This window comes from Peromyscus californicus, unplaced genomic scaffold (assembly GCF_007827085.1).
Source record: "Peromyscus californicus insignis strain IS unplaced genomic scaffold, ASM782708v3 Scaffold_7__1_contigs__length_154581171, whole genome shotgun sequence".
Classification (NCBI taxonomy): domain Eukaryota; kingdom Metazoa; phylum Chordata; class Mammalia; order Rodentia; family Cricetidae; genus Peromyscus; species Peromyscus californicus.
The window spans coordinates 52,166,436-52,180,938 of NW_026294595.1; the positions used below are offsets into that span (position 1 = coordinate 52,166,436).

At 40.6% G+C, this 14,503-nt stretch overlaps 1 long non-coding RNA gene across 2 annotated transcripts; it reads right to left on the bottom strand.

Moving 5' to 3' along the window:
- Positions 1-971: 971 nt before the first annotated feature.
- On the bottom strand, positions 972-14,459 carry LOC128100661 (uncharacterized). 2 transcript variants are annotated; one of them, XR_008214882.1, is made up of 3 exons: positions 14,350-14,459; positions 13,531-14,112; positions 972-1,260 (listed from the first exon to the last, which is right to left on the bottom strand). It is a non-coding gene; the product is annotated as an uncharacterized LOC128100661 (long non-coding RNA). The 2 variants fall into 2 exon arrangements; XR_008214880.1 differs by having other exon boundaries at positions 13,531-14,459.
- Positions 14,460-14,503: the final 44 nt, after the last annotated feature.

The window sequence follows — 14,503 nt, forward strand, 5'->3', positions numbered from 1 at the left end:
TCACATACTTCAATTATATTCAGTGTCATGATCCTCTCTTTTCTCTCTACCCTTCCTTTTAGTCCTACCTAATAGTCCCCTTTATATTTTCATGTCTTTAAAAAAACAAACAAACTAGGTTTTGCATATAATAGCAAACTTGTATATCTGTCAGTCTGGCTTATCTTACTTAGTATGATAGTTTCCAATTTTATCCATTTTCTTTCTCTATGGCCAAATAATACTCACGTGTGTGTGTGTGTGTGTGTGTGTGTGTGTGTGTGTGTGTGTGTGTGTGTGTGACATTATATATTTCAGCAGTTTTCTGGGAACTTCTGGTTGGGAACCACTGTGTGAGCCTGCTTTAATTTGAGGACAAACATACAATGTCTTGCAGGTATCAGGCTGAGAGTACTGAATTCCCAGTGACTCCATGCCCCATAATCTGTGACCATGTGAGTTCTTTAATGCTTTTTCTTTAATTACCACCAACAATGAGTTGTTAGGTGCCTGTTACTGTTGTGCTAGGCAAGAGAGGTACTAAAATGTTTCAAATTTCTCTCCAATATGAGAAGATGGGTTCAATAGATTAAAACTAATGAAGTGAATTGATGTACACCAGGGAGGGCCAGGGTATTTGAGAAGCCCTTCACAGACAGCACTTGTGAGGGATGAACAAGGTACAAGAGGAGCTAGGAGCTGGACAGATGGAATAAGTAAAGTCACTAGAAACACAGGAGCTGGACTAGTCAATGCCTGTCTTAAAATAATGAGTAGGGCAGTTGGGTTGGAAAGAACTGTATTATTATTTAATGAGCCTTTAATCCCAAATTGTGTACAGCAGCTTAGCTGTTATTTTAGCAAATGTGGTAACTATTATTGCTATATTTAGCTAGCCTTTGGTACATCAGACTAGCCAACTGTTTACAATTACTTTTATTAACCCTAGGGAAATTACTGATGTGTCTCAGAATGTAACACTGACACAGTAGAACAATGGGCAGATATTTATTTAATCTGTGTAGCGCACAGCTCCATGGGCATACAGTTGCACTGGAAAGGTTCTAAGGGAACACAGTAGTTGCTCTTGCAAATGGCTGCAAGGGAGGGCGGCAAGAAGGTGAGTTAGCAGGTGAAGGTGCTTGCTGTCAAACCTGATGACTTGAGTTCGATCCCTGGGATGGATCCACACGGCGGCGTGGCGGAAGGAGACAAGAGAAGCAGCTCCCACAGCTTGTCCTCTGACCTCCACGGGCACGCACGCGCGGCATGTGTGGACCCCTTGACGAAACAAGTGAAAATGTTTTAAAAATGGCCGTAAGTAGAAAACACATAGGATCATATAGCTAATTCAGTGCTTTAAAGGAAGGCTCCGTGAGCCACACTTTAAAAAGTGATCTTACTCATATCCACGATGAGAAAGACTATCTGGGTACACGAAGACCCTGAACCTCTAGGTCTGGTCCAGGTCCTTTATCCCCACAAGCTCTACGACCATGTTCCTACTTTTCTTGTCCCCTACAAACACATCTTTACCTGGTGTCCCCAAACATACCAAACTTTAAGTACCCATATACCATCTTTTTCCACTCCCATAAGCGAGTATAAAAATCACAGAAACCACTTTCATTGTTACTTCCTACAAACACATACACACACACACACCCTATGCACATGACTATGCAAGCACACACACCAAAACAACAACAATAAACAAACAAACAAACTCATCCTTTCTCTTGCAAATCCTGCTTTGGCAAGTAGTAAACACCCCAGTCACCAGGTCAGATTCTTGAGCTCTGAGAGAGGTGCACAGTTAGATGGGGGAGACTGGAAACAGGAGGTAGCTTGGGATAGAGGGCGACGGTGAGGCCAAGGGGATTAAAGGGTCGCAGCATCAGGAAGGTTGAGAAGCACTTAAATCGGTGCTTAAAACAGATTTATGATAAATCCATTCAGTTCTTCGTTATCTTTCATTGTCACTATAATTTCTTTCAAGGTATTGATGAAGAAAAGCACCTTTTCCTTTGCCGATAAAATCAAGTGACTTTTCATCTTAGAAAAAGCAATTTTTTAAAGAGCTCTTTTCCCCAAGTTTAGAATGCTTTTCTGTTTGAGAAGTGGTTGACTCTGCCCCACCCTGTGTGCCTGTCAGGTTATTGCCTGTTTGCAGGCTCTGTCTAGACAAGCTTTCTCCATTCTGGAAAGAGCCTGCAGCAAGCACCTCATTCTCTGGGTGGACAGGATGCTTCTGAGAACCACGGGGTCTCTCCGGCTTCCAGGATCAGATCTCTCGGGAACTGATTCTGCCAGTTGCATCAAGATCCCAGAAGCCTCTGGGCTTTTGACACAATGGCTGTTTTTCTCCCCTGCCCCAGCAGGGCTCCTCTCTCTCTCCCAACTACCTCTTGCTGTCTCCCATGTTCAGTCTGGTCTTTAGCTCAGGCTGTGGTGTGAATAATGCTGGAGACATCTTCCAGCATTAGTGAGGGCTGTTTCCTATAAAACAAAAAGGGCATTCTTGCTGTGTTTGCCTATGAAGACAGAGAAGAGGCTAAGGAGAATTAGTTTTTGGGGTTTTCTAAAATTTCCAAAGTGTATTCAGATACTCTCATCTCCAGAAATTCTTTTGGAAGAAAAGGCTGGTTAAGGAATTTTTAGATCAGTTGGTTAAAGAAGTTTGACTGGGTGTGGTGGCCCATGCCTTTGATCCCAGCACTCAGAGTGCATGTGAATCTCTTGAGTCTGAGGCCAGCCTGGTGTACATAGTGAGTTCTAGGCCAGGCAGGGCTACACAGTGAGAGCCTCTTTCTCTCCTCCCCTGAAAAAAGAGAAGAGGAGTCAGAGAGCAAAGCTCAGGTTCAATTCCCAGCACCCATGTGGCAGATCACAACTGACTATAATTACAGTTCCAAGGGATCAGACACCTTCTGGCCTCCACAGGCACGGGAACGTACCATATGGTGCATCAAGATAAATTCAGGAAAAAACATCTACACGGATAAGAGAAAAAGAGAAATGTGTAGAACTCTGCATTCTGCTCTGATGTATAGCAATTCATATTGCAAACAAGCATAGTAGTGTAGCTCTGAGAAGTCCCACAGTAAAGAAATCTATTCCAGGTAGAGGGTGTAGCTCTGTGGTAGAGTGTGGATTGAGCATGTGCAAGGCCCTGAATTCAACCCTCAGCACTAGAGAATGGAAAGAAAATAATTCAGTGTTTTCCAAACTTGTGCCTTTTTTTGTTAAATTTTTGTAATATTTATGTGTGTGTAATGCGTGAGAGTACATGCTCAAGTGTGTCTATGCAAGATGCATGTATGTGTGCAGGTCAGAGGACAGCCTGTGGGTGTTGGTCCTCACTTTTCTATCTTGTTTTGAGACAGGTTCTGTTCCTTGTTGGGTGAGCCAGGCCAGCTGGCCCCTTAGTTTTGGAGCTGCTCCTGTCTCTACCTCCCATTTCCCTAGTGAGCAGTGATTTCTGATGCTTGCGTTACTGAGTCCAGCTTTGATATGGGTTCTGGGGATCCAAACACAGATCATCAGGCATGTGTGGTTTCCCTAACCCATGTTATTTGAATACTACATATCATCTCTAAGGAACTAGAAGGCTCAAAGCTACACGGAGGGAAATACCAGCGTCAACAAGTACTGGTATTTACTATACTCATTGGCTTTGCTGTTACTGAAGTCTTTGCCATAAAGGCTTGTTTTCATTCTCTGGACTTTCCTTCCTTCTAGGCTTCTGATACTCTGCCTTCTTCCACTCTGTGTTCCTGGCCGGGGTGTTCTCTACCATTCAGGTTCCAGCTCTGTCTGTTTTTCTATTCTTTCATCCTTGGGAATCACATCTTGTTTCTAATTTCAACTATCATTCATATACAGACTTGGAAAAATCATTCCGTGGGGTGGTTAGTTTTAACAGTCAACTTCCATAATCTACAATTACTTGGGGAGAGTCTCAATGAAGTTGAGATTGAGTTGTTGGCCTGTAGGGGATTGTCTTGACTGTGTTCATTGATGTAAAAAGACCCAGGATAAAAGCGGGTGGCACTATTCTTTTTGTTTGGGTCCTAGACAACATGACAAATGAAAATGTGAGCTAAGCACAGATCTGTGTGCATTCATTTTCTCTCTGCTTTGGACTGTGGATGTGGCTAGCCTTGCGGCTGGTCCTGCTGCCCTGACTCCATGCTGTGATGGGCTGGGCTGGAACTGGGAGTTCAATTCTCCTTCCTCCCTAAGCTGCTTGTCAGGTACTCTGACAGCCAACTGGGAAGGAAGCGAAGACACCTTCTGCTAGCTCTAGTCTCGCATCCTAAAATGGCTCCAAATAATTTCCTCTTGTACATTTGCAGCTTCTCAGATTTACCACATCTCTGCTTCTCCTTCCACAAAGCCCACCCCCTTCTGATTCCCCTTAAGGACTCCTTGCTAGGACTTTGAGTTTGGGTCGAAAAATGCATTTTAAAAATATTAGTAAAAGCTTCACTCAAATAGAAATCTATCTTTTTATCGTGTTTTCATTGATTGGGACACTAAGGGAAAGAGTTGTTTAAAACTCAGTGTGTCAAGCCCATATAATGTACCACAGCTACAAGACTGTAGTGGCAGACATAATGTCTGTTTTTATCACCAGGAGTCACTATATTTGGTCACCAAGGTCATTAACATTTTAAATGTAAAATAAAATGCCAAACATGAATACCCTTCATATATATGAACAATAACCACTTTTAGCCCATAAAGTTAGAGAAAAGTCCATTTTAGTGGCAATAAAGAAGATTAAATACTCAGAAGCAAACACAGTCACAAATGCACAGAACCTAGATGTGAGCATCTTAAAGCATCCTGCCAGGCGGAGAGCAGCAAATGGAAAGCCGTCCTCTGTTCCTGCATCAGATGAGTCAACATTATAAAGATGCCAGTTCTCCTTAAATCCATTTATAGAGTTAATGCAGCTCTAATAAAAATTCCAAGAAGCTTTTTAAAACAGAGCTATATAAGTTGATACAAAGTTCATGTGGAAGAGTAAATATTCAAGAATAGTCAGGACAACAGTGAAAAACAAAAATTATGAGAAGAGGAAGACACTGAGGAAGATAAAATACTTCAAGTAAAAAGGAAAGAGATTTAGAGAAAGCAAACATTATCTACTCATTTGTGCCATAGATAAGCAAAGAGGATAAAGCAGAAAAGGAGAGTGTTTGCTGGTGGGAGTAGAGAGGACCGGGGTGGAGAAATCGTAGCAAGACTGAGATGGCAATGAAACTTCTGTATCAACCTTTTTGGGTTTTGTGTGCTTTGGTTTTGAAAAACATGCATCTTAAAAGTTAGCATATAGAATAAAGGGCTTCATCATGGTGTTTTCACACATACATGCCATTACAAATAGACTTTTCCTGTAACTGGTTCTTAGAACGATGGTAATGAGACACATATTCCCCTCCCTGATAAATAAAACTAACTCCAGCCAGGATGTGAGGGAAACCAGAAGTAGAATATGAAGAGTGAGAAATGAACCTAAGTATATTAAATGGGCGATATATAACACGGAAGTGGATAAGGAAAATGATATTAGAACTATAAACTGTAAGACAAACCAACACATATCCTTGTATAGGGGCTGGAGAGATGGTTCAGCAGTTAAGAACATAGACTGCTCTTATAGAGGACCCAAATTCAGTTCCCAGTACTCAAGTTAGGCAGCTCACAACCACCTATTACTCCAGCTCCAGGGGATCTGACACCCTATTCTGGACTCTGAGGGCATCTAAATACATACATACATACATACATACATACATATATATATATGTATATATGTGTACAAATGTACACAGAGAGAAAGACAAACACACAGATATACAAACATACAATTCAAAAGTTAGAAATAGTTAGGAACTGGAGAGATGGCTCAGCAGTTAAGAGCCCTGGCTGCTCTTCTGGAGGACCTGGGCTTGAGTCCCAGCACCGTTTTCAATAGGCCAACATTTTTAAAAAAGCCTTGTTGTTATGTTCATTAACATGATAACAGATATTAAGCAATATATATTATATATATGTTGCAGAATAGAATATCGCTTTAACTATGTAAAGATATGTTACATTTGTTTATGTTTCAGAATACTACTTTAACTATGTAAAGGTGTGTTGCACTTATTTATTCTGCATTTGTTTAATTATGTAGAGATGCATTGCTGTTTTACCTTGTCTGCCTAAGGCACCTGATTGGTCTAATAAAAGGCTGAATGGCCAATAGCTAGGCAAGCATTCACAGACATATATGAATAAGTAGGAGGAAGAATCTAGGCTCGGGAAGAGAGAAAGAGAACAAGGGAGAAAGACAGTGAGACACCCTGGGCCAGCCAGCCAGGTAGCTGCCAGTCAGCCAGACATGGAGTAGGACATACAGAATGAAAGAAAGGTAAAAAGCCTGGAGGAAAGACATAGATGAGAAACAGGTTAAATTAAGTTATAATGGTTAGTGGGACAAGCATAAGATAAGGTCAAGCATTCATAACTAATAATAAGTTTCTGTGTCATGATTTGGGGGATGGGGGTCTGAGAAAGCCTGATACATATATATGTTTATTGAAAGAAGTATATATAGGCAAATTATGTGGTCCTTATTTTGCTATCAAGATGAAAGTAATTTTTAAAATAGAATGCATTCTTTCAGATATTCTCTTTACTTATTCTGACTTAAAGACTATGGTTATTTTCATATTTATATTATGTACAACTATCTTTTTGTTTTGCTTTATTTTTTAAAGATAGTCTCACTATGCATTCTAAATTGGCCTTGAACTCAATATTCTACTGCCTCAGTCTGAGTGCTGGGATTACAGATGTGCACCTCCATACATGAGTTTGAGTTTTAGGTTCTTCAGCCTTGGACTGAAGCACCTTATTGGGCTTCGAAAGCACCCCTTCCTTTGTCTGATTGAAGTAGTAGATCTCTAGTAGTCTGACAGCAATACTTGTATTATAAATACAACTTAAAAAACACCAGAAGTATCCTAGCACTCCGGAGGCAGAGGTAAGCAGATCTCTGAGTTTGAGACCAGTCTGTTCTACAAAGCCAGTTCCAGGACAGTCAGAGTTACACAGAGAAACTCTGTCTTGAAACCCCAACCCCCAAAATCCAAAACACTAGAGGCAACAAACAAACAACATCAGAGGCAGAGTGGTATTTTTACTTAGAATTATGTTCTTTCTTGCCTTAAAATACACACAAAACTAAGGAGAAGATCTGGATAGAGTTTGAGTGGATTCCCGTGAGTGACAGTTGAACAGCAAAGACAGAAATATTCAGTCCCTTAAAAAGATTCCAGAGGGGAAAGTGGGAACAACTGCTGTGATTGACAGGTGGTATTGCTAGCTGAGATCAGTTGTTTCTATTCCTTTTGAGTTTCTGTATTTTATTTCTGGAATTTTTTTTTAAAGGAAAGCTGGCAAGATAGCAAATATTTCACACTGATCGTCATCTTAAAGTGATTTCTTTGGATGATTTTGAAGAGTTATAGGGTGTGATGTTTTCATTTTATGTGGAAAGGAAAAAAGCTAAGGAGTTATAATGAGTAGAAGCGCGTTGTGCCTTTGAGGGATTGTGAGGGTCAAGGAGTGTGTCAAGATAAGTTGCTCATTCTCTCCACAAAGGTTACAGTTTTTGAGGCCCTTTCAGGTTATTGAAGGCATTCCCTACAAAGCCAAGCACTTAGTTCAAAGACGCCATATTTCAGAAGGGCGTTTGTATCTTGGTAGGGCATTTCATTTATATTGAAGAGCTGTGTTAGCTCTTGCAACACTGCAACTTAAACCTAGGTAACGCTTCTTATAACTTGCATGGGCTCACGTTTTCTCTGGCATTCATTCCACTACCTGGGAATGGCCTATTTGCATCTCCACCTTCTCAGGTGGATGGTGAGCACCTAATGAGCAGACACTAAATTTTGTTTTCTTTAGTAGCTCTAGAATGTAGTCAAGGGCCAAGAACCAATGTGGGAACGAGTGAGGAAATAAATCTGGTGCTCTAACATAGATTTGATTTGAAAAGAAGGCAAAGGAAAATGGTGGTGTCTATGTTGCTTGGCACTTTTTTTCTAGGTGCCAGCTTTACACCAAGGTGACCTACTTCTCCATCATGGGGTATTTCCACAGAGGGACTCCAAGTGCTCCAGTGTCCTTTCAGATTCTAGTGTTAGAGGACCAGCTCTTCACCAACTGTGTCACATATGTTATGGAAACTACTGTTTAAGGTACCTTAGTCATCATCACCATCCCCTCAGCTTTGTTAATGAGCTAAAAGGTAAAATGTGACAACTTGGTGAAGAGCTATAATCCATACCAGATCACTGCCAAAAGCAAGAGTGTCTACAACTGGTTTACCAAGTTTGTCAGCATCTAGATCAACCCATTATTCTTGCCTATCCGTAGGTAGTCTAAATAAGGATTTATAATCAAGAAAGAATCCACTTTGGATGTTGTTCTTTCTGCACATTTTTCTTTTGTTATTAATGTAGCAGTAAATCTCTGCTGTGGAACACAGAGTTGGTCTAAGGTAGGATCTCAGCAATGCTATTAATGAGACCTGTATCATGCGAGACTTGGAAGCAGAATGGTCCAAGTACTTCTCAAATCAGTCATCTTCAAGGAAATTCTAGCCTGTGTGATAGAACAGTTATTTTTTGCTGGTCTTTGAGACTAGGTCTTACTATATAGCTCTGGGTGGCCTTGAGCTCATGATTTTCCTGCCTAAGCCTCTTGAGTGCTAAGACTACAAATGTGTGCTGCCATGTCAGATTAAAATAGTTTTTTTTCGGTGGTGGCGCACGCCTTTAATCCCAGCACTCGGGAGGCAGAGCCAGGCGGATCTCTGTGAGTTCGAGGCCAGCCTGGGCTACCAAGTGAGTCCCAGGAAAGGCGCAAAGCTACACAGAGAAACCCTGTCTCGAAAAACCAAAAAAAAAAAAAAAAAAAAAAAAAAAAAATAGTTTTTTTTCTAAGTGGCACAAAAAATATTACAGAAAATTTAAAAGAGAGCAAAGAGTTAAAACACCAAAATCCCACTCCCTTCTGTAATAGGTTTATAATTTTTGAGAATTGTACTTTTTATAACTATGTCTTCACACAATTATATTCACAATAAAATACATTTTTATTGTTTTTTTCCTTACTATTGTACCATTCACACTGCTTTCTATGCTATTATCTGGACTGTATACATACTAATTATAGATTTAGGAAGGGTCTATCCTTTCTAGCCGGGTCTGGGAGGGTAACACACACATCTAAGGACCAGTCCTCTTATTCTATTGCAGACATCCTTGGCTCTGTTCCTTTTAGTTAACACAATCATCTGAATTCCTCTTCCCCTCCCCTGTGCTAGGGGCAGCAATTAAGGCATTATTACATTTTACAACTCCCTTTATGGAAATGAAAAATATTAAAGAGCTTAAATGACTCATCTAAGTTCCAAAACAAGTGACAGCCACAGTGGAGCACTCCCCTCACTCCTAGGGTGCACAGCGCTTCTTTTGTTCTGGCCGGCCTGCATATTTTCTCCATTTCCTTCTTGTAACAGGCCTCGCCGCCCCACCCTCAAGCCTGCTCAGCCGTCCAATCCATTCACTTGGACAAAGTACTACAAGTGGGGGTGAGAGCAAGCAATTGAGGATGAATTGAAGTTCTTCTAGGGTAACTTCGAAGTTGGGAGGATGTCATATTGATGCTTCTAGCAGCTATTTCTCAAGTTAACTGGAGAAGGTGCATTTTAAGATAAAAAGAAGAAAATTGAACAGAGGTACAGAGATGAGGGGCGGGGAGAGAGACAGAGAGACACACACACACACAGAGACAGAGAGATGAAGACGCAGAGAGAGACAGGTTGCTGAGCCTAAACTTCTAGTTCCTACAGGCCTTCATTAATTTGTGAATAATTACCTTATCTTTTCTATTGAAATGGGACAATAAACTTGCTTAAGTTTAGGTTTAATTGTGTCTTTATAACTTGCAGCCACGAAAATCCTAATTCACATAATTCCTGTGACTGTAGGTAAGACATAACTACCAGCGAATGGTAATCAGTAAAAAGAGACTCAGTCCTTAATAACTTATGAAAGTGAGCCAGAAGATATTTAGAACACATCAGAAACAGCATTTTAATTTCTTTTGAAAAACCCTTAATATTTGAAAAAAATCTTTGTCCACAGCAATCAATCATGTAGCTATTTCTCAAAAAGTAGTCAAATACACTTGGGGTTCATGTAATGGAGTTCTAGTGTACAACAGAAGGCGTTACACTCAGAAAGTGGGAACAAAAGGTACAAACTTTATTGTCCTGGTCAAGTACGATTCCTTAGGTATCCAAAAAGTGGGAGAAAAAGAATGAAGAGATAAAAGGGTGAACTGTCACTACATTTCTGGACCTTTAAGCATCTTTGAAATGCCAGGCATGATGACACATTTTTTAATTCTAGCCCCTTGGGAGATGAGTTTGAGCACAGTCTGGGATATACAGCAAGATCTCCCTCACCCAACTAAAAAAAGAAAGAAAAGGAAAAGAGAAAACTTGTTTGGAGTAGCTCGGTGTTACCTACAGTTTATTGTCTCTTAACTGAACAACACACTATTTGGGTTGAATGAATTAGCCACACCAAAGCCGTTGATTGTGGAGGAGACTAACTCAAGAAGTCTGGAATTTACTATTTTATTATCAAAGCAATAGTATCCTTTTGAAGGAATCGTGGAGGATAAGTGTTTTCTCTTGCAGACATCTTTCAAAAACATTTGCATTAAAGTATTAATATTCTGTCAGAGAAAAATGAAATATAAATAAAATGCCCAAATATTTTAACGTTTAGATATACTCAAAATAATAATTGAACATTTTCTTACTGTGTAATACAGTAACAACATGAAGTCTAGGTTAGAGACCCGCAAATATCCTATGACACAACAATTTGGCAAGTAAGTGACTTTATTAGGGCAAACAGTGAGACTGTTAATGTCATGCATTAATAATTTATTTTAAATAATTGTGCGACTATCCTTTTAGTAACATATGGATTCCGCAGTACTTTTGTTTTATAACCTCATTCTTAAAAATTCCAGTGGCTTGTTTTCTTGTATTTCCCTTAATTGTGGTGATCTTAAACAGATCTTCAGTTTTAAATCTGCCAGTTGTTCTAATACAGATGCATAAATATATTTTCTCCAGTTGGCTCTTTATTACAAAGAAAGCTTGTTTGTGGGCACCGTCAGGACATCTGCATCTTATTGGATTTAATTTTTAGTAATAAAGACCTCCCACATTATACATTCTTTCCAGCCTAAATTTGCCTGTGTGGGAAGCAAAGAACTGTCAGTCAGAGAGAAAAAAGTAAATCCATATGCTGTGGAGGACTCAGCTTCCTTGGCCACAATGAAAAGAGTTGTGTATAGAGACAGTGCCCCAGCAGATCTCCTTTTGAATTTTTTTTTTCCTCAAAAGGCTAGCTGCTGTGGTCTGAATGCTGGTACCCCTTCAAATTCGAATGTTGCAACTCAATCAGCAATATGATAGTCTTTAAGAGGGAGAGGCCTTTGGGAGGGTTCTTCCCTCATGTATGGAATTAAAACCCTTATTGAAAAGGCTTGAGGGAACTTATTAGTCCCCCTTTCCCTTCCACCATCTGAAGGCATGAGAAGTTACCATCTATGAGGAGCTGTTCCTCTTGGGAGGCATTGGCTCTACCGAAGCCTTGATTTTGGATTTCAGAGCTTTCCAAAATGAACAATAAGTCTGCTGCTTATAAATTACCCTGTTGCTAGGCGGTGGTGGTGCATGCCTTTAATCCCAGCACTCAGGAGGCAGAGGCAGGCGGATCTCTGTGAGTTCGAGGCCAGCCTGGTCTCCAAAGTGAGTTCTAGGATAGGCACAAAGCTACACAGAGAAACCCTGTCTCGAAAAACCAAAAAAAAAAAAAAAAAAAAAAAAAAAGAAAACCAAACAAATAAATTACCCTGTCTAGTTGGGTGTGGTGGCACACACCTTTAATCCCAGCAGAGGCAGGCACAGGTGTGAGTTTGAGGTCAGGCTGGTCTACACAGTTCCAGGACAGCCAGAGCTATGTAGAGAGACCCTGTATCAAAACAAAACAAAACAAAACAAAACAAAACCAATCAACCAAACAACCCCCCCCACCAAAACAAACAAACAAACAACCAGAAAAAAAGATAAACTAACCTGTCTAAAGTATTTTCTTCTAGCAACTATGGTAGGCTAAGACACTTGTTATAGTAGCAAAGGTAGGTGTGTCCTAACCCAGCGCTTTTGATGCATCCTAGTTTATTGTGTCTAGCAAGCTATGGCTGCCTGACTAAAATTATGCACAGACATCCTATTTGCCTCACTCAGGTGCTGTTGTTCCTACATATATTCCCAGTCTTTGGCTCTAGCATTCTTTTCCATTTTGGGGTTCACCTCTACCCCTTATATTTGCTTACTGGTTTCATAGTCCAGTTGCCAGGACTGTCATCTAAGGACTTTGGCTCAGGTTATGAAATAGAACACTAAATCCGTCCAAAATAGTCAAAACCTAGTATCTGTAGCTTTAGAAAGGCAACAAACAGAAGAGGCCAGCACAACTTGAACTGGTAATAGACTTTCACTTTTCAAGGTTACACATACTATTCCCTGTGCAGAGGACAAGCATGGAAAACTTGATTGGTGAGAAGATACCGAAACAGCTCATTTCTCTGGGTCAATAACAACAAAAGGATGGGGAGGGAATTGGGTACCACATACTCCACTATTAGTGTTTCTTCCTTCAACACAAACAAGAACAACCTACTATCTTCCTTGTATTTCTTTGAGCTTCTCATTAACCTTCCTCATTTCAGCCAGAGAAAAGGTGCTTTTTGAAGTACATTGTGTCTATTTAAATTAATGGGTAAGTTAAAATTTGTTTTCACAAACTTCTTATTTGCTGTGGGGGCTACAAATATTGCTATGGTTTAGTCTTCAAAACTTTCTACCATTTTACATCCTCTGAGAAGACATCTACATCCTAGCCTCGGGCATCTACAGATGTGACCTTATCTGGAAGTCAGCTCTTTGTAGATGGAATTAACAAGAGGTCAGTCTTTAATAGAATGAGCCTCCATCTAACGACTGGTGCCTTCATCAGAAGAGGTAGTTTTGAACCAAGAGACACACAGGGGCTCTGCCGTGTGATGATGGAAGCAGAGGTTGAAGTGATGTGTCCAAGGTCATGGAATGCCAAGGAGCACTGGCAATCCTAGAAGTGATGAAGAGTCAGGAAGGATGCTTCTCTCTACGCCCTTGAGAAAAAGGAGAGTCTTGCCAACACTCTCACTTCAGACTTCAAGCTTCCAGAACTAGACAATGACTACATCTGTCGTTTGAACCACCCCTTGTGTGGTAATCTGTATGGCACTTTTAAGAAAGCAATATACTATTTAAGTATCAGTTAAGGAAGCAGAAATATGAACAATAAATTGTAACGGAGGGTCAGAGATCTACGGACATAAAGAAAGGAGACATACCTTTCCTGATGTCATGGACAGTAATCCTTAGAACAGCAGCTTTTCTATGTACAAACTTCATAAGCTATATGATGTTTTTTGTGGGTGTGTGTGGTGGGACTGAAGATGGGAAGTAGGGTCTCAAGCTAGGGAAGAGCTTTACCAGTGAGCTACCTGCTCAGTCCTGACTTTTCGGCATACTGTTGGTCAGCTTAATCCTCGAGTTCCTGATTCTCAGTGAGAAGACCCTAGATAAAAAAAAAAATGATGTGGAGTGACTCAAGAGGAACTTAGTCATTGACCACTGGCCTGCACAAGCTGATGTATGTGTATGCCTGGGCTAGCCCACCAAGCCTGATGACTTGAGTTGGCTCCCTGGAACCCACATGGTAGAAGGGAGAAGTCTGATGACTTGAGTTGGATTCCTAGAATCTACATAGTAGGAGAAAACTAACCCCCCACCCCCAGTCTTCTTGCCTCTCTGAGACGTTTTCTCAGCATCGAAAGGAGGCTTTGGCTCACCAAATGATCTCTGAAGTCTATTACAAGTGTAACTTCATGTTTCTAATTCGATAATATTTCTGATTTTTCTCCAATTGCAACCTATAATTAAAAAAAAAAGATTAGGCTAAGAGGAGAGACTCAGGGAATCTTGTGCCCCTCCTTCACTGAGTCCCTTTACACTCAGAAACCAGAAATTGAAATGTTTTGATTCTCCAAGCTTCATTTTGGGTGCATGGAGTTGAAAGACAAACTATGTTTCAGCTCACGAGCTGTTCAAACCTCCTTCTGGCTAGAGCATTTGAATAAAGAATTGACACTTAATATCTGTCCGTGGACCTCAAATCCTGCAGGTGGTGGAACTGAGGGAATCCTGAGTTCCTGGGCCTCAGCAGTAAGCTTGTTTCCATCTTGGTAGGTTGCTAAAAGGATGCAATAAAACTCAAAAGCACCGATACACGCGTGTGTATCTAGGCACCTGGAGACATCACAC